The sequence below is a fragment of the Pelecanus crispus genome, chromosome 2, assembly GCF_030463565.1.
Source record: "Pelecanus crispus isolate bPelCri1 chromosome 2, bPelCri1.pri, whole genome shotgun sequence".
NCBI classification, from domain to species: domain Eukaryota; kingdom Metazoa; phylum Chordata; class Aves; order Pelecaniformes; family Pelecanidae; genus Pelecanus; species Pelecanus crispus.
In genome coordinates, this window is record NC_134644.1 from 47,834,202 (window position 1) to 47,860,883 (window position 26,682).

The 26,682-nt window shown below is 40.8% G+C and overlaps 1 long non-coding RNA gene across 2 annotated transcripts; it reads left to right on the forward strand.

Annotated features, from left to right (window-relative positions):
• The first annotated feature begins 16,640 nt into the window (after window positions 1-16,640).
• On the forward strand, window positions 16,641-21,797 carry LOC142592918 (uncharacterized). 2 transcript variants are annotated; one of them, XR_012830836.1, is made up of 2 exons: window positions 16,641-16,897; window positions 21,150-21,797. It is a non-coding gene; the product is annotated as an uncharacterized LOC142592918 (long non-coding RNA). The 2 variants fall into 2 exon arrangements; XR_012830837.1 differs by lacking the exon at window positions 16,641-16,897 and adding an exon at window positions 20,627-20,856.
• Window positions 21,798-26,682: the final 4,885 nt, after the last annotated feature.

The window sequence follows — 26,682 nt, forward strand, 5'->3', positions numbered from 1 at the left end:
AACATTCAAAGTCAGGTTGGACGGGGCTCTGAGCAACCTGATCTAGTTAAAGCTGTCCTTGCTCACTGCAGGGGGTTGGGCTAGATGACCTCTAAAGGTCCCTTCCAACCCAAAGCATTCTATGATTCTAAGTAACTTTTATCAGACTGGCTAAGACTGATTTTTAGGTGTATGTCCTCCATAACAATCTGTGCCATCCAGGTGTTACTCCTAACTGCAAACAGCTGGAAAGCTATTCACTTAATACAGCAAATGAATCATAGAATCATAGAATCGTTTAGGTTGGAAAAGACCTTTAAGATCATCCAGTCCAACCATTAACCTACACTACCAAGTCCACACTAAACCAATCAAGGGTAGACTAGACTAAACCATGTCCCGAAGTGCCACATCTAGTACTGTGTCTTGAACATTGCTAGACTGCGGAGAAGAACTTGCAGTGTCTCAGAAGAGACAACAGGTGTTTCTGTTTTCCTAAAACTAGCCGACTAGCTCTTTTATGCTGTAATCATTTGTAAATGCATTTGCACTATAAATCTTGTTTTATTACAAGTTTCTCCTGTTTTGTGTGTTGTACAGTATGATTGTTTGCAATATAAGGAAATCAGTAAACAAAATACTAAATTACTTTTATCCTGGGAGGCAAGATTCCATAGTAATTTAGATTCTTATGAAGCAGCTAGATGTTTAATATACTCTTCTAAAATGTTTTCTATAAGACACTTGTCTTCATTGAGCTGTCTGGTGCTCATCAGATGCTGCATTTGATGAAAAAAGTGGTTTGATACATATAAGTAGGAAGACGCATAATTATTTATTGAGGTATGCATCACTTGAATTTCCTGTAAATTCAAAATAGCATGAAATGCATAAAAAAGAATATAATGCTCACTTATGTGGCAGTCTTTCTGCGGTCTGTTTATATACTATATTGTAAATTTTTTTGTAGTTTTCTATGCTTTTACATGTTTCAGGAATTTCAAAGTTGTATAGTAAAAAGGCTTACAGTAGCTTCCAAATATAAATAAGCTTAAAAATAAATCCTGCAAAACTGCAATGATCCATTTAATAAAGTACCCATTTTTGTAAACGCCCTGAAAGGAGTGGGTGAAAATAGTGTGACACATCATGTGGGCTTAATCTGTTTCATATAAATTTGCTGTGAAAGCTCTAGTTCAATATAGATAATGTGCAATCTGTTCTAAACATCCAGTTATACAATAAGGGTAATTTGTGGGAGACAGTTATGGATCTCAAGAGCCCTTTCATCATTTGGAGTATTGAATTAATCTCCTCCTAAATGCTCATTCAGAAAGTGCCAGAAGACTGCTCTGTTTGGTTGCCATGGCAGATATTATTCTCCTGGCTCCTTGGAGAGCTAAATTTCTATAAACTGTGAGTGTTTTCAAGTTTATCAAAGCAGTAAGCTGTAGTTACTCTGACTTTTTTGTTGTTGTTGTAGACAGTTTCCTTCTGTCGTATGCTTGCATTAGTTTTATTCTTTAAAAAATGTTCTAAAATTTCTTTACCTGCTTGCTCTCTCAAGTAGAACAATAGCTTTCATTTAGAGACAAAAAGGGTGAAAATACAGCATCTTGCAGTCTTTCTTAGATAAAACTAAAAAGAAATCAGAAAATTCAGTACCTGTATGCTGAGTGACCAGTGAAAATGGCAGAACTCTCCGATAAACGCAGGTTGTAAGCAGGGATGGGAACGAAAATACTTTTCTCAAGCCTGGATGGGGGCAGATACTGTGAAGGAGATTGGACTGATTTCTTGTACAATAAAATTTTGCATTTGCATGTTCTCATGTTATGCTCAATCTGCTTCTGAGTAGCAGAACTAATGAAGCCTGATTTCCTCAGGATTTATGTTCTGTCTTGCCTGAACCCATATACAGCTGTGCGCACGGCCTGATGAAACACCTGGCAGCCTGGCACTTGCTGGACCGTAGCGGGAACTGAGTTGCAACTGTGTTTTCAGTGATGGGCTGTTGGTCTGGATTTCCCTTCATACTGAGCTACTAATTTTCATAAAATGAAGAGGCACTTAGTGTCCTTGAGACCTCTGCAAATTGAAAACTTTTGTTGAAACTGGCTGGTAGCTGGGAATTTACTTCATGATCCCTTTCTCCACGGCCCCTGCCCTTCACACATCCGATTCAGCTGGTTTTGAAGTGACATACTGTCACTGTGAGAGTTGCAGATTTTAGGAGACAGTTGTTGCCCACCCCTGAAATTCAGAGAGTAGCTTGAGCTTTAAAGAAGAATTATTTAATAATTATTCTGTAGTAATACCTCCTGTCAATTCATGATGTGGGGTTATTTTTGTTGTGTGCTTGTCCAGATGCCTATTTCAATGTGGATGCACGTGTGTTGAACACTTGAGCTTGAAATTTTTATTTTATTTTGATGTTTTGGTTACTTGAGATAATTATACTCAATATAAGCTTATCTCTGGGGAGACTAACTGGAGAACAAGTCATTAGAGTTTGTAGTGAGGTACTTGCCTGCAATTACCCAGGTACACACATCAGTGTTCAAATTACAGTGTTGACCTCACGGAAAATTCTGTGGTTCTGACATCTGAAAAGTAACCCCCTTGTTTGCTACTGTAGTACCAAAATCTTCCCTTTCAGAGACATCCAGAAGCAAAGCTGTTCTTGGCGGTCCTGTGTTAGCTGTGCAGCTGAAAGACTCTCAAATGTAACTCCTAATCAACTGTGAATATGTGGGAGGATACAGCTTTGAATCAGCGACAATGTGAATGATCGTATGGACAGGCATTGAAGGGAGAAAAGGAAGCTACCCATTTATAATTGGAGTTGTCAGAAGTGTTTTGTTGATATGCAAATTTACCATTTACCTAATTCCAAGTCCTTTTTAGTCTAGCTGAGGGGACAGGGCACATATGAACTCTTTGGGTACTGGATAAGCAAAAGAAGTATTCAGGCTGTACTTTGTTAGGAATACGCATCCACAGTGTGAAACTGCGTAAGGATAGCACGTGTTAGTCTTCCTGGAAGGTGACATTTGGTGTGTGTACAAAATGTGAAAATATTAAGAACAAAGAAGGGAAGGCAGATATTTAGAGAATTGAGAAACTCAGAGTAGGATGCTAGATCATAAAGCACTTGAAATGGATGTATAAAATATATTCATTACCATTGCATTTTCTCTTTAAATCAGATTTGTTTCTAGCACAAGATTGGGGAAAATGCCATTCTGGACAGAACCTACATGTAGTTCAGACTGCCAGCAAATCTGTTATAGACCATCTCATTTGCAACAACAGCTGAACTATGAAATGATTGAACTGTGAAGTGATTAAACAAAGAAAAATGAATATAAGAAGGTTAGTCACACTAATATGAAGGTTTTTTTCAATATGTAAGCAAAATAGGGAGCACATTAAGTGGAGCAAATGAGGCCTGATGTGTTCATGAAGGATGTTTGGGTTTTTTTAACCTGGATGTCTGCAACAGTCAACATGTGAGCATTGCCTGTTCTCTCATTCTCCTGTGATGCATCATAAACACAGCATTTCTGCTGCATTTGAAGTCTCAGATGCTTCTATGGAAAAGCAGCAAGAGTTGACATTTGGGAAATACAAGAGGTTTTGTGTTCAAGGAAAGATGGTTAGGGTCAAAGAGCATGTCAGTCTTTAATTAGTATGCAGCATCCTTTTCAGTTAGCATGGGGAATATTTGAGATTCTTATTGCCTAGTGTGTAGTTCATTCATTACATGCTGTAAAAACTGCAAGAAATGTGTATTTGCCAACCTGAAAGTAACCTTTTTTTATTATTCGTACAAAGGACAGGATGGTGTACCTTTAACAGATTATTATAAAGTGTTAAAATGTATTCTGAGGTAATTTAGAAAGGAGACAACAGTGGAGTTTGCTTAACCTTCTCTTCCTGAAATAAGTATTAAACTGAAGTGTCTGACATATTTTTGTCAACTTAATATAAAGTTCTGCTAGGAACTTTTGGAAATCAGGGGGCAAATACTGTAGCTTTCTATAGACAGGCATATATACATCATTGCATAGGTGTCAGACTTGGTATTGCTGTGTTACAGAAGCAATATTATGCCGATGCTCTGTGTTTATTTAATAAGAGACTGAAATCTCCAATATTCAGCGGGAATTTTTATAAAAACCAAATTCATTTGTGTACCTGCAAAGCATCGTACCATTATATAAATAGCTGTATGCTTAAACAAAAGAATAAGTTTTCCTGTATGTACTCTCAGCATTGGTTCTCTCTGATGGACAGTTACATGAATTAAAGTGACATGGCATGCAGTGATAGGTGGCTCATGTGCAAAAGAGAACAGTGTTTAGAGCAGGTCTGTTGGTGAGATAATATCTTTTTGTTCCTGAGAAGCAGGCTGTCAGGAGGTGTCAGTGGTACGGTTAGGCTCTGCATACCAAAGTATGCTTTCTAAGACGCCAGCTCATATAAAATGAATTAGAGAAGCCAGGAGGAAAATATCTGGTGAAAGAACTAAATTCAGACAGATACTTTTTAAAGCTTTATTGTGTTTTAAAGTTTTAGTAAAATAAATAAAAATTCAATGGAAAAACAGGACTAGAAACAAATAGGATATTTTATACGTTAAGGTACTATAGTACTCTTTTTTTTTTCTTTTTTCCTTTTCTATTGACAGCAAGTAAAACTTCAGAAATCATTTCAGAGCATTATGCTCCTCTGTAGTTCACTAGGTTATTCACCCAGTAATAGGTGTGATGTGTGCTGCTTATGGCTATATATCCTGTGAAATGGATTGAAAAGAGAAAGATTTGCTTTGTTAAGAAGCATTTGGAGAATCTGAAGTTTCGTAGTTTAGTTGCCCTGTTTGGCTTGGGTTTTTTTTTTTCCTCATTTACAGGCTTTGCTGTTGTGGGTTTGGCTATTTTGGTTTGCGGGGGGGGGGGGGGGGGGGGGTTTGACATTGCTTTACTTCTTGAGTCTTTGTTAGGGCCGCATGGCCAATCTACGAATTTTTTGTCTGGTTCCTTTCTTTTCTTAGAATAATTTTTTTTTTCTTTTTGACTGCTTCTCAGATAATGATAATATTAATATTCCAGCATACTAATTTTTTTTCTACTGCCTCAATTTTTGTTTCATCTGGAAGATCTAGTTGGAATGTGTGTGGAGAAACAAGCAGTGCATGGTAGGTCATTTCTGCAGGGGTGTTGCCTTGGGCCTGGCCATAGCTGTACTTTCTACCTTGTTATCTTAGAGCAAGGCTGTCCAGAGCAATACATACTGCAAATCTCAATTGAAGGGTCTGCTGCACTTTTATGTCCTCTCCTTGGTCCCTCAGAGCGGAGGAGGAAACACTCAAAACGTGTACTGTTTGGGCAGAAATTCTTACTTTGTCAGACACTGAAATTTTGGTAGAGTATTGGCTTATTCTGGAAGAAGAGGACAAGCCAGAAAGGAACATCTCCGAGATGAAAGTCTGGAATGAATCAATGGGACAGTTGAACAGAAAGGATGGAGAGGTGCAGAGAGTCATTACCTCCATTTAGGGGAAAAAAGGAGGGGAAAAAAGCAAACCCCAAAACCCCAGGGAAAAGCAACAAAGACATTCAAGATCACAAAGCAAGGATTTTTCCTTTCAGAGATGAAACCCAATTTTTGATACTAGAGCAAGTGCTTTCTTCAGAGATTTTACATAAGGACAGAAGCCGATTGATTACAATTGATCCCCAGGTAAACAGAGATAATACTAAAACCATTTTTAAAAAAGCTAGGCAAAAAATGTGGTGGTATTTTGGGCAACCTTGCTCTAATGACATCTACATTGGTTGATCAAACTTTCAGGGATGTGACCAATCATAGTTCCTTCAAAGATGGATTAGGAGGTGTTTAAATTTCAATGCAAAGAGAGAATTTTGAAGGTTAGCAGACATGTGCGTGCATGCTGATGCCATAGCTTTTGATGGGAAAAAGATGGGAAAAAGTTGCAGGATTTTAAAAGTCTTCATAACTCTTTCGGTAATTCTCATGTAGCAGATGGTACATCTGCCAGAATGGCTCTCCAAACCCAGGTTTTTAAGATTCAGGTCAGACGCTGAGACAAAAGAACTGTCTGTGGTAGGTAACAATTTATATTGCAGTGTTTATATAGTTGTAGCACTTAGAGGGCTTATGCACTTTAGGGCTTCTGTTGCCTTAGCTCTCTCTAAAAATGCACAAGTGTTAAATTCCTGCCCCAGAGGTCTTTTTGTACGTCTGTGCTACATATACAGGTCACCGTCTGCTTGGCCATGCAGGTTCCAAAGGCTTTGTACAGTTCTGCCTGTGAACTGCTTTTAGTTACCTAGGAAGAAAAAAGAGGAGTTGAAAAACATTGGGCAGCAGCCTAGATGGTTAAAGACAGTTTTGCCTGCTATTGGAAGAGCAGGGCTGCCTGAAACAAAACAGGATTGCTGGAGACTTGTTGAGGAGAAGCTCTGTGTTGGTGCCCTCTTTGCTTGAATAGTTTGAAATAAATTGAAAAACTATGGAAATCTGTTTCCCTGAAAGGATGGGGTTTCTTATCAGCATCTTTTAAGCTAATGGATTTTTTTCAGAAGGTAAGAGTACTCCTCTATATATACAAAGGAGTAGTATGTTTGCTAAATAGAGAAGTTTCTTGTGACTCTTGGTCCTTCCTGTTTCTGACTTGAGAGATGCTATCAAATTAATCAGCCTCTCTCTTGAAAAAGGCTTGGTCATCTTTGGGGAGATGGAAAGGTCTGTTCTTACCACATTCCAGCTCACATTTGGTAACTAGTGGTGAGGTAAAATCTTAATGAAAATGAAAGACAGAAGTACTGTTGAGCAAACCCAGAATTTAGCTGGTCTGCCAAGTTGAGAAACTCTGACTAAATTCGGCTCACATGTGGTAAGAAGACACCTTTCTACCGCAGGTGGGACACACCCAGAGTTTCCCTTACTTGTTTTTAACTTGGTGATGTTGAAATTATCAGACCAAACCATTAATTAGTTCATCCAGTTACTTCTCTGGGAATGATCAGTCCTTTTGTTTCCACGAGAACTGTACGAAAGTGAACACAGTTAAAACTTTGCTATAACTATTAATGGGAGCAGTTGCTTACTTTCTGTATCAATTAGTATTAAGCTTATCTCATGAATCAGAAGAATTTTCGTATCTGCTTCAAAACCAAGATTATTTTTAGTGCCGCTGTGGAGGTTCCAGTTTGTTGCAGAAACACCTAATACGAGAGTGTTTATATGGATCTTAGTAATTCTGAGTTGTATTTTCTATATTTTCACTGATCAGCAGAAATCAAGAAAAGAGATTCACTCATGCACTAACACAGGACAAAGACTTTTTTTCTTCTTTTTAGTTGAACCCACTGCAGATTCCGTAAGAGAGAAAATTTTGTTAAGGTGTTATTTATGTTTTTCCCAATAGTATTTGTGATTATTCCCATGTCACAGAAAGATCAAAGTCAAGAAGCAAGTTCAGCAGATGGCAGTTTCAATGGGATACATGTCTTTGATCAAAAGTTAAGAAGATTGCAAAATTCAAATATAGTTATTTGAAGGTTATTTATAGATGAGACTAATATTAGTAATATAGAATAACATATATAAAATATTTTAAGTTAATGCTTAATGCTAATTAGTCATTAGGGTACACTGTCTGCTGAAGAACTCCTTTGCTGATCTGAAGTGTGAATTCCCCATAACATTATGGTAGCAATATTGGCCAGTTTCCAGATTTCACAGGTTACAAATGAGGAAGGCAGCAGGAAGAGAATTTTCAAGGTAACAAAAACCAAAAAAAACCAACACATGGAAACCAAAACCTAAAAGCCTCCCATTAATATTGTTGATAATGTCCCTTTAAATACAAGCATTGTACTGACACTGCTCATTCCTGTGAAACTAGCATTGTTAAAGTAGTCTTTATTTGTTCTTCTGTGTGTGTGCATTTTCTTTATACTTTTTTATATAAGTATGGAGGCAGTATACAGGTACAGAGAGAATGAGAATCTGTGTGTGTGGATGCTATTGAGTACCTTTTGTAGATGCGCTCTTACACTGGCTAATTGTAAACCACCGCCTACAATTCCATTTCGTTTTACTGGGCATACTCTTTTCCTTTGATGTATTTCCTTACACTACTAATAATTACCGTTATTTCCTATTAATATGGAAAATGATGCACTCTATTTTTAGTATGTGAGAGGTATTTGCTTTAGATTATTGAAGAAATCTTTCACTACAGTTGTGAATTATTATTTTAGAAAAGGATGTAACTGACTGCCGTGGGTAGTTCTGTTGGCCCTATAATGGTATATGGGATTTTCACTCTTTGCTTTCTGACTGTTTCCAGTGCCAAGAAGGAAACATGAACATGTGAGCACTGACATATTACCAAGCTCAGAGTGCAGAAAATGGATTTCTGCAGCCTGTTAATATTTTGTAATTATTTGTCCTGTCCCAGCTTGCATATTTGATTTGCCCTGAAGGATCTGTGGAAACGTGTGTTCACCTTCCATCTTATACCATCACATAAATTTGCAGTGAATTAACTAGGTGACTCACTGGATAATATTAACTCACTTTACTGATGCAAAACTCATATGATGTCTTAAACATTTATTTACAGTCCTTTGACAGCACTTACTGGCATGTTTTTTGAAACCTGGTTTGTTTGACAGATGTAACAACCTATTTTATAAAGGTCTTACCATAAAATTTATAAGATAACATATATTTTCTGACAAATGGTAACGTTGTACAGTGTTTCTATAGCAATAGGGCAGTTTTAATGTGCTACAGCTAATGTGTTGAAGAGAAATTAGTTTAGATATTTGTTGTTGCATGCTAGATAATATATTTATTGTTGCAATAGATTAAAATTGAGAAATAGGGATGTGATGGTACTGGTAACCCAGGGTACCCAGTGAAAGCACTTTGCAATGTATAAGAAACATTTCAAAGCAAAGCCTTGAGGTCTGAGAGAATTAGTGTGGCAATTTAACATGAATCACAATAGTTAATCCCTCAGTGCATGCTGAAGCTGGCACCATTAGCTCTAATTTCCATTGAAGCAAAAGAAGAAGGTCAGTCTAGAACAGAGGCTGGACTGAGGCAGTATATATCTATTCAACACATTTATTTCTAGGCTTCGGTTTGCTGCCAGGCTGTATCCAGCCCCTCAGAGCAAATCAGTGCTGTGCTACTCTGTTCTTCCTTTCCTTCCCACCGCTCCTGAAAAGCGGAGCAGGATGATGAAGGTGGGAGGAAGAGTGTGGCTCTCTTCCCACTGGGGAGCTGCCAGCCTCCAGGGCCAGTCCTCTTGGCAGTTTTTCTGCCAGCAGGTTTGACCCTGGCCGACCAGTGAATTTAGATGCAGAAGGGAGCAGTTTCTCAGTTTCAAGAAATTAGAAGTAAAAAATCTGAGGGAGAGGGTACAACTAGGACAGCAGAACACAGGAGAGGGAATCGACAAGGAGTAAATAAGGAAAGGGAATAAAATGCTTTAATAAAGAAAGCAAAAATACTTGACAGAAATGAAAAAGCAGAAAAAATAAGAAGGAGTGATGCCAAAGCGTATAAAAATTGACTTATTCTGTGCATGGAAAGGCCACATAGATACAAGGTTCATGTTGAAAAAGTAAAAGAACAATTTCAGTATGCTTAGCCTTTTTTGCAATTATTCAAGTTTTGTTTAGAAGGTGACAGTTTTACTATGAAGTTCGAAACCTAAAAATTACAATGTTATTAAAATCAATTCTTACAAATGTCTATGTATTTTATATAATACAAGTAATCTGCTTGTGCCTTTATGTATTGTTTTGCACAAAAATTAAGTTAACGGAGAGAAACTGGGATTATAGGGTTGGCAAGGCTTGAAAATAATAAAATCAAGTAGTCAGAAGTCATTCCTACATTTTTTCCAATGGAAACCTCATCCTAAAATCTTTTTCTGTAATTGCCTAGTGATACAGTGTAGGGTGTTCCAAGGCACTAAAGCAGATCTCAGAAACAGAGTACACACTAATATTCAGCATATCTACAGATCGTTGTTTGTCTTAATGTTACAAAGATGTTTAAAAATTCAAGTCTCTTCAGCCTGAAAATAGCAGCTATTATATAGTTTTAATTTTCCATAGCTTGCTTTTTATTGCAAAAGAATTTCATAAAGCTTTGCAAAGAAATTGGTGATAGTATTAGAGGGAGAAAACCACAGCATTTTGTTAGGGCATCTGATAGCAATACAGATAGCTCTGAAAAGGGGGCTGCGGAGGAAGAGCACCTAGGGCATGGCAGTACTGATGAGTACAGCATCTCATTGATGTAACTCACGGACTACTTTGTTTTTCTAGTGAAAAAGCAGACAGACGGACAGGAGCTTCGCCAATCGGGCACTATATCACTTCTGAACAAATGCAGCAAACAACCTGTAGCAAAGAAGTTTTCTTCCCACTAATTTGTTGGAAAAAAGGAAAAGCGTTTTGTTCACTCGTAACCTAGGAAGCATGTAAAGGGAAATTCTGGTTTCACTGAAGTAAATGAGAACTTTGCTATTGCCTTCAAGGAAACCAGACCTTTACCTTTTGCTAGGTTGTTTAAAATTATTACAGGCATAGCAAAGTAATTTATAAATATTGTTATACTTGTGATTTAGGATTATGTCAGCTGTTATAATTTTACTTGTTTTGAAGACATGCAGAGTCATAAGCTACCAAACTAACCTTTTACTCATTTTCAGAGTATCTGTGCAAGCTAATTCAAAGTTTATTCTGACTCTCCTATGTGCTTATTAGACAATCTTTTGTAGTTCTCTAAGAGTAACGTTTCAAATTCAGTTGTGTGTGTTAAATGAAAACGGCAAGTTTAATAAGCTGCTGTATGTGTCCTTCGTGTACGTGTGCATATCTGTGTAAGGGTTGTCCGATCAATGGGTTTTCTAGCCCATACCCCGAAGTGGCAGTAACCAGGTGCCTAAGACAGAGCAAAGAGCAGGGCTAACATTATTTCCCCATAATATTTTCCCATCCTCGGCCTGTGCTTAGCTCAAGAACTTCCTGACCCAGCTCAAACCATAAATCCACCATAATTAATTTGAGTAATTGACTTGATCTCAATAGGTATGTGACTTTATCTGGTCAGATAGATATTGACTTAAATATATTTTTAAAAGCAAATCAATACCTGTAGCTGATCCATACTTATGCTTAGCCCAGAGTTTAATTAATGGAAAGCAAGTTGCCTCTTGTTCCGTGTGTGCATAGTCTTCCCCGGGAGCAGGGTGCTTGGCAGAAGGGGAATTTGCCTTGTCACAGGTGTCTTTGGTGCAAGAAGCAATTCTGTCAGTGGTGCCACAACCATTCTGAAAGTAGTTGCAAAGGGGCCTTTGATACACTTGAAAATTGGTAGAACCAGTTTCTTCAGAATATATATAAAATGACTGTAACTAGCAATTGGTTACCAGCTCTATGTTGATGATTTTTTACTGGGTTGTGAATAGGCAATAGCAGGTAATAGCAGAGCCCCCACAGGAGGTACAAGAAAGCTTATCTTTGAAGAGAAAGACAAGAATGAAAATGTTACTGGAATTTATAATGTCAGGACAAGTAATTGGGGCAGGAGAGCCTATTGGGGAGGAAAACAAGTAGGGTGGCCTGGCAGGTCCCTTCTGTTTCTGATCTTGGATTCCTTGCCTATTAAACTCTTGGGTAGAATTGAGAGTAGTTCTTCTTTACCAAATAATTTAAACATTGAATAGTTTTTCCTACTTTACTGCAATGAAATATTATTTTGTGAATACTGTGGTAACAATAACTTTAGAATTGAACTCACTTTCCATGCTGATATGGCCGATAAACTGAGAGGCAAATCCCTTCTTAAAAAAAAACTCCTTAAAGAGAGTGGTTGCTTTTGCTATGTATCTGCCCAGCACTTCGTGTGGAAGTCTAATTTCTAAACATGTGATTTATACTTCAAGTATATTTTAATATGTTCTACTTACACCATTCAGTTATTTGATTTCTCTGGTGTCATCCGACGTATTTGTTAGGCTGAAGTTTCTTGCCTGCTACAAGACAGATGGAAATTTTGTACTTAGGGCGTTTTGGCTGGTGTGTGGTAGCAGGACAGAGCACAGCCATGCACCCTCCATGTTTTATATGCTATTTATCAGATGTATGTCACAGACGGAAATTTCCAAAAACAGTGCCTGGAGTTGGGTTCTTTGTTTCTTATCTGGAGTCCAATCTTGATTACTTAATTAATTTCCTATATAGAGGAGTGAGCTTTGTTGTTGTTATTACTTATTTTTGGAAACTCAGTGCGGCTCTGTATGGATGCACAAATTAACCAGTTTGGAAAGAAATGTGGGCCTGGGTTATTATTCAGGCAAGCTGGGCTAGGGCTGGGGCTAGCCCTGCCTCTGTGTCCGCTGGCAGAGCAGAGGGTGGACAGGGCGCTAGTGCTTTGGGCGCTTAGGTGTTGGGCTTTGCGTGCCTGGGTTCCAGCGATGGCCACATCTGTGGCCAGAAAGTGATGGCGTTACGGAGGGGGTTTTTTTGGTTTTTGGTTTTTTTTTCCTTCTTCTGAGGGTTGGGCATAATTAATTTTGAGAGACCATCTCGGCTTTCCCAGTCTATTCCCTGCTGTTGCACGGATTACAAGGAGATGTGCTCATGCTCTTGATGTTTCCTCTGTTCTTTTTGTGGCATTAAATAGTTTAAACTAGTCTTTTGCCTTCCGTACAATAGAATTTGTTAAAGGATGTTGGCAAAAACTATGTGGGTTTTGGCATGCATAATACTGGAATAGATGATGTGTGGTCTCCGCAGGGCTAAACCTCTACAGCTGCGTGGGTTTATGCACTCGAGGGAGGCTTGTGTCTATAACCCAGCAGGTCCCTTGAGTCTTAAGCTGGAAAAAATGGAAGCACAGAGCTCACATAGCTTTGCTTGTCTTGAAAGCGTTAGACTGAAATGTATATTCTCTCAGAAGAATGTGTGGTTTTGACATCACCCGAGCACTTAATCATTCAAGCAGACGCGTGAGGAGGAAGGACTGTTGGCTCTCACTACAGCGCCTTCGAGTCCCTCGCCACTGGTGCTGGCATTTTGTTCAGACGCTGGTTTCGCTGTTTCTCAGCTGTGCCTCCTGAATCAGGAGGCAGGGTGAGTGCGAAGTATGTGAGCTTAAGGAGTAAATTACTGTGTACTGAGCAACCTGGTTCTTAGCCAGGCTGTTACTGCTATTACAGTTGGTGTAAGGCTAACTCAGCTATGTCTGCAGTTACACTTCAGTGTCAGGCATATCCGTAAATTAGGGGTTTGTGTCCAGAGGCCTAGTTAAACTCTGAAAGTGCTGGGTATTGCTCTTCCAAAGGATAAGTGTGTGCTCAGGGGCATCTTGTTTAGTGCAAAAACTTGCTAAGCTTCAGAGACGAGGAATGGTTTGTTTTACCCATTTTCTCTTGATTGTAACTAGTAACTGCAAACTGGGAATTAACATTATCCAAAACTCCTGAGAAAATAAATTTTATCATAGCTGACCCTGAAATCATTAAAACATTGTTGACGTGCTGTTAACCCAGGGACAAACTGCACCCTTAAATTGCAGTGAAGTCTGTTTGCCCCAGGTCACAAAATTAAAGAAATGTACAACTGACGGGGACAGATCTGGACGAACCGTGCAGTCCATCCCTCTGCTCTGGGACGCCATCAAGGTCATGTCACTTTGGATGTTTTTGCATCATTGCTTTCATAGCTAGTCAATAGTTTCTGACTCAAAAATGTATTGACTGGCTGCTTATTGGGTGAGAGGTTAATTGCCTAAGCTGAAGGGGAGAGCATTTGCTAGGCTGGCCTGTCATCCTGTGAGTGTGGTTAGAGCACACACTCTTTGTTAGGCATTCAGACATATTGTTCAACTTTGTGTATTTCTCTTTCACTTTGCAACTATATGGTCAGATACGGTGAAAGAAGTGAATTTTTAAAAGTATGAACTAAACTAAGAGAAAAATAAATGTTCTGAGGGTCAGAATATGTAAGCTATACTTTTGAAGAAATACTATGATACTACCTAATGTGGCTTCTACTATTATTTCCACATTTTTGTACTATCTACTGAACTAAAATAAGGTTCAGCAAAGGGTGACTAATACAGCAAGAATATGTAATGAGTATTAATTAATACTTTGCAATTTAAATCAGAGACAATGTGAACTAGATCAGAAAAAAGTCTTGGAAAAAATCTACTACAAATGGGGTTGCTTTGTCTGCCATGGCTCACAGTACTATTAATCAGGCACACTACTCCAAGGCACATATTAGGTGATTCTGCAAGTTTTCCTGACTCTGCGCTTACTAATTTTGCAAACTTACTGTTTCATTAACACAAGCTTTTTTAACTTGGTATTCTGTCATGAGTTAGGCACACAAGAAAGGGAAGAACAGAATTATTTTTTTGCTGTTTGCTGTTACCTGCTATTTGTTGTAGCAGATTCCCACTCCAGATCTGTAGAGTCCGGGCAAACATCTCTGCCACAATTCCTGTAGGAACAACAATAAAAATCTCTCAGCCTGGAAAGGGACCTCAGAAGGTCTCTAATGCAACCCCCTGCTCAAAACAGGGTCAACACCAAATTCAGACCAGGTTGCTTGGCGCTTTTTCCAGTCATTTCTTGAAAACCTCCAAGGACAGAGGCTGCAAAACCTCCCTGGGCCCCTGTTGCAGTGCTTAAGTTATCCTTGTAGTGACTATTTTTTTTTCTTTTTGGGCTTATTTCTTTATGACCACTTTGTTTCTTGTTTTCTTGCTGTGCATCTCAGCAAAGAGCCTGGCTCCATCTTCTTGCTAACCTCCTTGTAGATATTGGCAGGTGTCTCAGCCTCTTCTCACAGGGCATCTGCATCAACTCCCTGCCCGTCTCGTGTCCCATGGCTAGGGTTGGTGAAGGTCTTATACTGGAGGGCCCAAAACTAAACACAATATTCCAGATGCAGCCTAGAGGTAAGGAGAACAATAGTTGCAGTGCTTGGTAACTTTTCAGTCCTCAGAAAGTTAAACTATTGTAATTGCTTACAGAGTCCTTCTCATGAGAGCTATGTAATTCAGCATTTGTTGCTTTGTTATCTTTAGTTTAAAATTCTTCTCACTTCCTCATCAAAAATCTGCATTTTGGCTGTTTAATGCTTATGTATGGCTTTTCTTTATAGAGAGTTGTTTTCACTGGTTTGCAGCATCACAGGGCCATTGGTCTTGGCTCTGCTAAATAAGGAAATTGCAAAATTGTTCCTACAAGTCTTGAAGAACAAGTCTTCTATCATATTACTTAAGTAGGGAGGAAACTGTATTCCGGAAATCAATAGCTTTCAAGAAGACTTAAGGGGTTGTACTGAAAATAAGCATTCAGTGTTATATTCTGGCTGTGTAGATTTATAAACAGGAATATACTGGTATAGAAGGTGTTTATTGCTACTGTAAGCAAGCATCAGTTATCTCTAGCTATGGCAGCTAAGAGGTTGCTGAAAAACCGGTCAGAGTCAGAACTGAGGGTTAAAAGTTACCCCAGAACTGAAGTCCTTAAGCTGCATTTCCTGCAGAGAGCGTTAAATGCCACATGCGGAAACCTTGAGGGAAGGTCTGTGGTTCTAGATACGAAATTACCACAATTTTCCACCATTCTCATCAACGAGAACAAATTTCCATTAAATAAGTTCTTACATTTTTATGCAGAATAAAATATTAGATGCAGAAGAGGCTTACTGAGTTTTAAAGTAGGTGTTAATTTGCCTCTTCTACAACTGACTGGTACTTACAGATTAAGTTGATACAGTTCTTGCAGTTGTCAGCAAACAGCTCAAGGCCCAAGAAACTACCTTTGTGGTGACTGTACACCATTAGGAGAGAATAATTTTAATATATATCCATCATGTTTTCATATTATAATTAATTTGAGAAAGTGAGAAAGACACCATGTAACACTGCACTTTAAGCGGTGAACTGCTAATGAGCCGTTCTACATGGTGAATACAGGAAAAGCGGAAGATGGAGTTGCTGATTAGAAACGTCTGCCTTTATGTCTTCTTATATTTAACTATATGGCTATTTACGTGTCTGTTTTTCATATATACAAACATGTATACGTTGAGTATGTATATGGAAAAGCACCAAACCTGTGAGTCATTAACTCCTGGTTTCATTGATTTTTCACTTTTAAATGCTTTTTATTTTTTAAAATTATTTTCCTCAGGTTGTGGTTGAATTGTCAGTTGGTGTTACCACACGCAGCGGTAAAATTAAGAGTAGTTAGAAGCTGGCTTACCAGGACCAAGCATAACTGGAAAATAACAGTGTCCTAAGCATTCGACACAGAGCTCAGCAAACGCAAGAAATCAACATTAAACAGACAACCAGAAGCGAGGAGAGCGAAGACTGTAAGCCACGTGATAAAACATTGGCTGTCCCATAGAAACCATATAGGAAAGTTGAGTGTTTTATTAGATTATGAGTGCATGTGTGAAATAACCCAGCATTTCTGCTGTTACCAGTGCTTATCTCTGTCATCCTCTCGTGCAGAAAGAAGGTCACAGATGGATTTGCAAGATAGGGTTTGTGAAAGGCAGCGCACGCTTCTCAGCCGCAGGGGCAGAACGAAGCTTCGTGCCGGGGCGTACGGTGCTCTCGCTCAAAGCAGCCCTACTGCGCTGAGTGAGGTGCAAAGCATCTCATTGTCCGTGGGCTCCGTGCGCAGGGTTTGAAAATGAAGGTGGGCCACGGTTCTCCTCATGCCGTGCCAAAGCAACCTGAATTTCCAGTGGGGCCGCGGCTTGAACAAAGCCCTAGCGCTGCTAGCGGTGAAGCCCTTGGCAACTGAACCGGTTTTGTTTTAGTCGAGGTCTGTGGTGTTACTGCATATTTCTGTTAGTTCGTGTTTGTAGCTATTTCTTTTACTTGCATATATTAAGTAGTATTGTTCGTAGCGCTAAAGAACGAGATCAGACTTCCGTAGACCCTCTAACTGGAGTTAGCAGTCGTTGACAACTACAGTCATACCCTGTGTACTAAAATTTGTGTTTCTGGTTGCGAACACACAGAAGTAGCAGCCTGATTTCCAGGCTGGGTAGGCAACTGTATTTGTGGTGTGAAAGTATCGGTTATGTTTTATTGAAGTGCTTTCAGAAAACTTAATGTTGAAATGTAGTGAAATCTAATTAATTGGGAAGCCTATTTGTAAACCACATGGAAGATTTTTTGCTGTTTCCACTGAAAGTACTGTCTAATTGTATTATGTGTGCTTTACAAAGAAATTTAAACTTAATAAAATGGAAATAGCAAATCTATTGAATTACAGCAGATAAATATTTAGAGCAATTCCTAACAGTAGAATTTTAGAAGAAACTACACTATAGCCCCACTACAGTAAACTAATACTGGTTTAAACATATGCTTCGCTTTCGTATTGCGTGCACAGGCTACTGTTGCTAAGCATGCTGTGTAAAACAGACCATTAAGTTGGTACGGCCACGCAGCGGGAGGGAGACGTGGTCCAAAGTGCTGCGCAGAGCCAAGCCTCGCTTGTTAGGGAGCAAGGCTGTGCGATCAGTTGTCACGCACCAGCCACCTATTTTGCAAAACAGAAGCATAAACCTTTCACTAGGAACCCTCAGGTGATACGAAATGAGGAACCGTTTCTTGAGCCTACCCATTTCTGAGCTATGTGCCTCTGGTTAGTTTACAGAGGCTTTTAGTACCCCTCAGCTGAGCATTATTTTTCGTTGTCATTACATATGTAGTAGGTTTGAAAAGTAGATTGAGAAGTTTTTAATACCCCTCTTTCTATATTTTTAAAACACTACTTAAAACTTACAAAGAAATTTCTCCTTGATGGAAGAGTAGTTAACTCAGTCCCACGGGTTTGTCAATGGGCCTGTTGGGGGGCCATCAGGGGAAAGGTGATCTTAAAATGTACCTTGTCAGTTCCCTTTCTCAGTATCGGAAAAAAAAAAACCCACTCCCTTTCTCAGATGTCCTACAGAAATATTTTCCCAGTAAAAAGGAACATTTCCTTTCACAGTAAAAGAAAAGAAAATTTAAAAATTCTTCCGCCTGAACTTGGCAAAGAATTTCACTGTCTAATGGTGCCACCACATGTTGCTTGCCGAAGTGATAGCTCTTAGGGGAGCCTGGTGCTGCCAGGTACTGCAAAATACGTTTTGGTATTAGAAGTTATAAAGAAGAAATGAAATATGCAGCTCTTGGGATTCTCACATTGCCTATGATTCATTTCCTGAAATACGTGAGTGACTGCATTTGGACTGGTTTTGCCCAGGCGGCATGTGCCATGGCACCATGTGAAGCTATTTTAAGAGGTTTTTCTACTCACTGGCCCACTGAAGAAGCTGGGAAATTTGTTGCTTCATTATATATTTTAAATATACTAGCATAAGATTGCCAGCATAAGAGAATACTAGGATAAGATTAGCTCAGTTAAAATTATGAGGGCCTTCAAAGATAAATGACAGTAGTCCCACTTGTACAGAATTTTTTCAACAGATTAACCATCTAGTCATCATTAATAGTCATGTGCTTGGGTTTTTTCCAGACTTTGGCAAGCCCTGCAGAAATCGGAGAATAAAAATACCTTTCCAGTTTTCTACATTCCTCACCGATTCCCGTATAATTATGATGATGCTCAGAATTTAAGGAAACCATTCTAAAATAAGAGAATTAGGTTTGAATTTGATGAATCGTGAATGGAATTAAGTTGCTGCCTTCTGTATCTTTTTAATGTTTTTACAATAGGGGTAGAAGTCACTCTAATTAAGAAGCTGTAGTTTTATACAGCCATTTATTTAAATAAGTGAATCAGGATGCAGAAGAGGAATCTCTGTCCCAGCATTTAGCTGTGGCTTTTTTTCTGCACTGTTGCTATGGGGAAGCGTATAAATATTTGTATCACAAACTAATTTTACTTCCCTTATAGATGGCATGGAAATACAGATAAAAATGGTAAAGAAGAGTTACTGTAGGTGGGTTTTAATATTCAGAGCAATGTTTTGGAATGGGTTCGGGCACAGACTAGCAGCAAAGGAAAGTTAGAAAAAGCTGTGTTAAAGGAAGCTGGCATCTTTATGTTACGGAATAGAAATTGAATGAAAGTGTCCACTGTATTTGCAGTTTCCTTTTTCCAATTTTTTTCATAGCATTATTAGGTTATTTGTCTTTCTAGTAGCTTGTATATACTGGGTCATCTGTATGAAATCAAGTACAAGCATAAAAAAAAAAAGAACTTTTAACTCAGAAGCGCATGACCATCCACCACTGGGTGGATGATATGGAAGCTACACAGCTGCTTAGGAGTTGGAAGCTGCATAAATTCTTTCTTCATATGATCCCTCACATTTTTCCCTGTCCAGCCTTTTTCTTCCCTTGTGTGCCAAATTGCCTCGAAGGAGGCAGTCATGCTGGACACCAGCCTACGGCCTCCCGAATTCCAGCAGTGCTGTGCATCTCCTTGCCATTGCTCCTCACCCTGTCCTTTGGGCTGGTCTCCATCTAGTCTCCTTCCTTTGGCTGTTGTCTCTCCGTCTTTTTCCCTGGGGACTTAAGTCACTGCAATTATTTCTTAGTATATCAGGGTGGTTTCCAGCCTTCCAGACGTTGCAAGAGCCTTAGCTGATAACCCCAGGTGATGTGTGAGAGACAGCTTTGGCAGAGTCTAAACTCTGCCCTTATTGCCTCTGTAAATTGTGTATTATGAAACATCGCCTTTAACAAGAAGCTTCAACAGGTGGCTCTGCTTTCTCTTCCTCAGCAGATACTTTCAACACCTGGAATTGTTATTCTGGTTTCACATTGAGATCTCTCTGGTGATGTCCTAAGATAATGAAAACAAAACCAGTTAACAACAGGATTGGAAATAACACATATCACCACAGCAGTCTGCTGCTTCCTCCTTATATCACAGGATGTTTTCGTTCTATTCGGCAGCAAAAAAAACCAGTCAATGCAGAAATACTGAATAACAGTTACAGCTTCACATTTGTGCAATGGGAAATTGGGAGCAGCCTTGTGTCAGGAATTCATTGAGCTTTTAAGATCCCTTAAAAATTTAAATATTTAAGGCTAAACGACTTTTATGATATTTCTAAAAATCAAAAACCCTCTACAGTATTGAAGACTTCGCAGTGAACTAAAATTTTACATCTGTAAAGAATGTACCTTAAAAATGTGCACAGCACTTGGCCGGTAGGTAGATTCTCCCACTGAGTAAGCAAATTGCATTCATGTCTTCAGAACGAATATCTGCTCTAGCAAGGAATAATTAGTATTTTCTTTTAATGCCCTTTGTGTCCGAGATTCTGATATCACAGTCCTTCACTGCGGTGAGCATTTTGCTTATCTGAAGTTACCTCAAAGAACTATCTTGTATTTGAATAAATAAATAATAAATAAATCTGTGATTCGGAGATGAGGGTTCCTAATTCCAGCCTGGTATCGATGTCTTCCTGAACGTTAAGAGCGGATTTCCAGTGAAGCCCGTCAGCTGTACCTGTCTGTGCTTGCTGCCATTGATTTAGGTACCGGCCGGTGCTGCCTAAGCAGGGGTACGGTGACGGCCAGTTACCCGCTCACAGGCGTGACCAGAGACGGGGCCGGGGATTTCCGGGAGCGGCGGTGGCGATGCCAGCTTACACAGCGCGCTGCCACGAGCGCAGTTATCGCCTAGGAGTGGCAGAAGACAGTTCCAATGCAACAGTAATTTCTCCCGGCTTTCCCTTTTGCTGTTCTTACAGCAGTTCCCCCGGTCATGAGTCTGAGGGAGACGGGGTTTTTCTGCATCTGTTGGGCCCAGTAATTTCAGCGTAAGGCATTATTCATCACGAATACGAATTGCATCGTCATTCGCTGAGTCTTCTGGTGGGAAAAGCAATACCTCTGTTAAAACCGTGTCATTTGTAAAAGTCAGGCGTAACAGACTTGCGTTTTTGTTTCTAACTACCAAAGCTTGAGTTAATTTTTTTTGTGTAGCTTTATTATTCAGCTGGATTCAGAAGCGTCCTGCTTTCAGATTTTGCTGGTTTGTGTAACTCGTCATGCTACCCCTGCACTTAGTGTACCCTTTCTTTTTTTCCCTTCTCTCACAGCAAATGAAGCTTGTGGCTGAGTCACTGAAGGAGTAAACATGAAGGAACGAGGATGACTAAAGCAGTCACATGTGAATGCGGGCACTTCTTGAGCGTTTGTTCGTGATGATGTGTAGCGCTCAGAGTGTGCACTCTACCAACTATTCAGTAGGTGGCACCTGCTTATATGATACTTGGTAAATATTCGTTGCCTGACACTGTAAAAAAAAGAGATTTTTCTCCTGCTCTCTTTGTTTCTTATATGCAACCATTTGTGAAGTTAACACCAAATAAAGCACTGCAGCTTATGCTAGGTCTGGTTGAAATGTGCCAGACTCACTGTGCTTCAAGTGATTGAAAACAGATCCTGTGAGTAAGGATCCAGAAGCTAACTACAGTTTTCAACTGCAACTTTGTAAAAGAAAAAAAAAAAAAGGTAGACTAGTATTTACTGCACAGCACACTGTCCCTTTGGGGTTATTGCCCCTTTTGTTCCTTTATTACAATAGCTAATCAATCCTGTATTATTTCAAAGACTTGCTTATTAGCTGCTGTTTGCACATAGCAAATTAATTTAAATAGTTTATAGATTGCATAATGAAATACATGATTGTTCCCTATATGATCTGAGAAACAGTTGAACATAAAATTATAAAAGTATGCATTATATACCCCTGTGTGCTAGTTATCTAAATAAGCCCCAGCTAAAATCTTTTCAAAAGCTGGGTAAAAAGCATTCAGTAGGAAACAGATTGCTGATCAGTAATTTATGAAGTGTATTTATTTTTTAATTTACATTAGATTTTTATATCACTTCCCTGGATCTTGAACTGCAGCATTGTATGAACGGATCTTCTGGTTAAATTAACTGATAGTAACAGATCAATTAAATTTGAGACTTGATATACCAGTACTCGTGTATGTAGTGAATATCTGGGTTTTTTTTTTCCCCCTTGCATTTCACAAAAAGGTAGTTTTCCTAATGTTTCACTGTTTTCTGACAGTAATAGGACCAAAATCTACAGTGTTTGCTCCTGTGACCTTGAGACAGTTTATTTTCTCCTGCTGTGACCTCCTTCTTTGGTAGATGTAACTTACCTATATGTGATACTTGCTGGAATTCTGTTTGGAAAAATCTGCTGTTACAGTAATGAAGGTATTTGCCTACTTTGCACATTTCAGACTTCTGCCACAGGGCCCCCACAGCAGAGTAATATAACTAAGCCAAAATAATGTATTCTGCCTGGAATTTAAAATTAGCATTTCTCAAACTCTGCAGGCGTGACCCAGTAAGAAACGACTCTGTTCCCTTGGGAAGAGGAGCAAAACCGTGCTACAGCTGCTGTCTCTGTTCTTGCTTCTCCCACTGTGCGTCCCCCACGCTGCTGCTATTTCAGGGGTATCTCACGGGCCGCTGCTGTTTCACAGCTCTTCCTGAAGCCGCGGCAGGGTTGTGGCTGCACAGGCTCTGCCCTGAGCAACCGGCAGGGATCTCTGAGGGGAGCACGTCTCCCTTCCTATAGCACTGTAGAGATCCCAAAACCAAAGCGTTTTTGAGGAGGGAACCAGCATGTTCTCCACGAAAGCTCCCCAGCTTTGCAGTTTCTTGCCTACTTTCATCTGAAGTATCTCACATTTGTTCAAGTTTTACTCATGCTGCCCTAGTCAGTGGTTTTGAGTGAGCAGTTCAGGAGAAGAAAAATCTGTGGGATGGGTTCCTGGTGGAATATGTTCTTGTGAGCTTGTCATAGCAGTTTTGAAGGGATTCTGCTGGTCTGCTTGTGCTGGTTTATGAGCGTAAAGTTGGTGTGTTTTGCTGATGGTAACTGTATCAGGTGTCTGCAATAATTTTCTAAGACGGATTAGAAAAGGAATTGAGTCATGTCTCAACTGTGATCATGTGAGGAAAAGGAAAAAAAAAAAGCAAGACTTCTGCAAAACTGACTCTGTGTTTGTCCTTGTGGGCCTCTCATTCTCCTGTTTTCTGTAGACTAACAGGAAAATCTCTCGTAAGGTGTAAGTACCCAGTGACATAAGTAACGTTAGCTGTTGCCCTTGCCTTGGGGAAATGCCTTCACTTCTGCTTAGTTTCCTTATCTATAAATAGGGATAATACCATTCCTTAGGTGGATTCTCCACCCTGAGCTAGTAGGTATGGAGGAATTAAGACCTTCCATAGTGTGAGTGAGAGAGAGGTATGGGAATCCTTTGTTTTGTAGGGGTTAGAGTTTGGTCTAGATACTGGGAGAACTCTTGTTTTAGCATCACAGATGCTACATGGTCATGACAGAGAGTGTTTCTGCCCTAAAGAGCACATGCTTTAGCTGGCTGAGAAACGTTACCTGTATATTGCCAAGTGATACTTTTGTCACTGATCTGAAATGTAGCTCCTATTCTTCTGTATGCTGCTCTTTGTCCTTTTACTGGGCAGGAGTGGCTGCGTTTTGTAGTTTGATGTTGGTTTGAGATCGGGTTTTGGTTTCTTTACATTCATTTTACATTACATTGTAAAAAACATTTTACATTGTTTCTGTCTATGCTTCTGAATGTCTTTGTATGGTTTTCTTTATGCTATAGGTGCATCTGTAAAAATTGTGGGATGGTAAGGATGAAACTTACTGACAAAAATGGGTTGTCAGATGAAAATATTAGAAAGAATAAATATGATATTTACCAGTAACTGCCATTCACAAGCTGTGTAATCTGTATGTCTGTTCCCTAGTCTGGGTAAGAGTGGATACTTTTATTTCCCCTGGTGCGGAGCTGACGTACGAGGCCATTGGCCTGGCTTTCTCAAGGTGCACTAGAGAAGGGCACAGTGGGCTACAGGGGAAAGGGGGACGTGCACTGAAGTGACAGGAGACAAAGCCACCTAGATCAGAGGTGTCCGGTTCCCGGTAAGCGTCTTCTGTCTTCTTCCCTGGGCTCATCGAGCACTTTGCAAACCCCGATAACTGAAGCTGCAGCTTGGGCCCTTCAGGCGATAGAGGTGGGTTCACGCAGGGGTGGGGGAAAGCGCGAACGCGCTCCGAGCAGCTGCCTCGGGACCGGGCAGGGCCCGGCTCACGCTCTGCCCGTGCCCCCGCTGCGGGCAGCGAGTCCCTGGCTGGAGGCTGGTGGCACGGTCCATGACCCAGCTAGAGAGGCCCCTGCAGCTCTCACAGGCGGCCTTGGCTCCGGACCTGTCAGGAGTGCAGGCAAACAGACTTGGGTGCGTGGCAGTTCTTCCAGTGCCTGAGTCTAAGAAATAACATTAGTTGACCTCTGGTCTCAAGCTTTAGGGAGAAACCTAGGATGAGTCCGGAGGCATCCCGCTTGGGGAGGCGACTCTGTGGGAGTAGCCTGTACCTATCCGTAAGGCTTGACTTTTACATGGCTCTTTAGCAGCAGCAATAACAACCAGGCAAGCATAAATAATTTACTGGTGATACAAAAGTTCTCTCCTCAGGTACATTGTGAGCCACAGGGCTAATTGTGTGGCCCAGGGGGATCTGCTGACTCAAGATCTCTACCATGCTTGCTGGACTGCAGCACCTCCCGTGAACTTGAGGACAGAAGAAGAAACCACTGGAATCATTACATGAGGAAAGGCTCCTCTGTAAGCAGGTAAGCAACCTGGGCATTTAAGCCTACCTAGATCTGAGGGAATCGATCTCAAATCCTATTCAGGAAGACTTGCACAGATTGAGAGCTTATTTCTTTACTCAGATAAGGAAAGCCAGCGGGAACCATGCCTACTGCTGCCATGTGCTTTCTTCAGGAAAGCTCTCCCATGCCTCATCCAAGAGTTGGAGGGGTGGGTGCCAGCACCGGGCCGGAGCTGACAGCAGAGCCTGGTGACTCAGCTGTCAGCCCTGAAGACTGATGCCCTTGGAGACGAGGGATCTCTCTGCACCCCGCTGTTTTATATAAAACACCGTGGTGATGGCATCTGTCATCACTGGTGTGATGAGGGCGATCCTGGGCATGGTGTAAGAGAGCTCATCAGCCCTTCCTGCTGGCTCCCAGGTCTGCAGCGCTGAGCTGAGCCGAACCTCTCCCAGGCCTTGGGCACTCAAGCTGAGTGCGTGTGGCGCACAAGTGCCCAGAGAGAACTGGATCCTTCCCTCCTGCCTCCCCCAGCCCTGTATTTCTCAAGAGAGAGGAGTGAGAGGGAAGAAATAGGAGGATGTTACACAAGGGTTTGCTGAAATTAATTGCTAAGGAGATGTGACGTGACACGCCTGAGAGCCTAGTGAAACCCTTACACAAACCCCGTGCTTTTCAAGCCCTCTAAAGTATCGAGTATACTTGCATTTTTCATGAGATGTAATTCTTCTACCATCTGGGAAGGTAAATAGAGATCATCTTTTTTTGACCCTGGTATAATAGCCTTTACTCTGTCCCTAATTCAGGGTTCTTGACTTCTAGAAATTGATGCCGTTTGTAATACACACAGAGAGGCCAAACTACGTCAACTTGTTACAAGTAATTACAATTTTAAGGGGGAGGGAATAGCCAGAGCCCATGCTTCAAGAAGGGAGTAGGCTAAAACAGCTATGAAGACATGGCTCCGGAGAAGGGTAGTCCGGCTGTCCCTCGAAACGCTGTACCTACGTGACTTGAGTGATGGAGCCTTGGTGGCTTCAGTCAGTCGGCAACTGAAGAAGTGAGTCACTGTTACACTTTCCCAAGTACAGTCACGTCAAGGTGTCATTACTCAAAGACCTTTTATTGAAAGCAAGTCATAATCTGGAATTAGCGACAGACAGATCTGTTCTGATTCATCCACATAAAACTTCACCATGGGAAAGGATGTCAGGGGGCTTGGTTGTCTCTGATGTTTGGGATGTTCCAGTTTGCCCCGGTTCTCTGTTGATTGCCAGCCACCCATCTTGGGATTTCTCTGTAACTGGCTAGCACATTTCTTTATTTGCTTATGAAAAATTCATTTTAAAAAATAAAAAAAATCTGACCCGCCTGTAACCAACTACTGAGCTGCTTTGGCTTGGCCTTGTTGTCTGAAAGCAGAGGCGGGTAGTACCAGCTTTGTTCCGCCTTTCCTGGCTGAGGCATGGTCACAGCCCCGTGGGTTCCTTGGCCGCTCCTTGCCTGCTACCGCCTCCGCCCCGTTTCGCGTTAACCAGCGTTGGGAGGCTCACCGGCGGTGGCAAGGTCTCAGCTGCAAAAGCCTGTGGGTACAGCTTCGCACAACTAGCCACTCATAAAGCAATCGTACATTAATTACGTACAATTACAGAACCTGTTAAATGCCTTTCATCCCTGCGAGCGTGCCAAAAGCCCTGTGTCCGCGCCGGCGCTGGCTGGTTACAGTTCACCTTTCGTGCACAGTTACATCCCTGCAGAAGAGCAGGGTGCGCTGAACTGCTCCCACCGCAGGTCACCAGAGGCCTCTCCCGGGCTCGTTGGCAGCTTCCCCAAGACACCAGGAGCCCCCCGGCCCGCAGGACGCGGCAGAGGGGCAGAAGCTGTCCCAGAGGCTCCGGCCAGCGCTGCTGCCCCCTCCTCAATCGCAACCTCGACCGCTTTTCACGCTACCTTGGAAAAAATACAG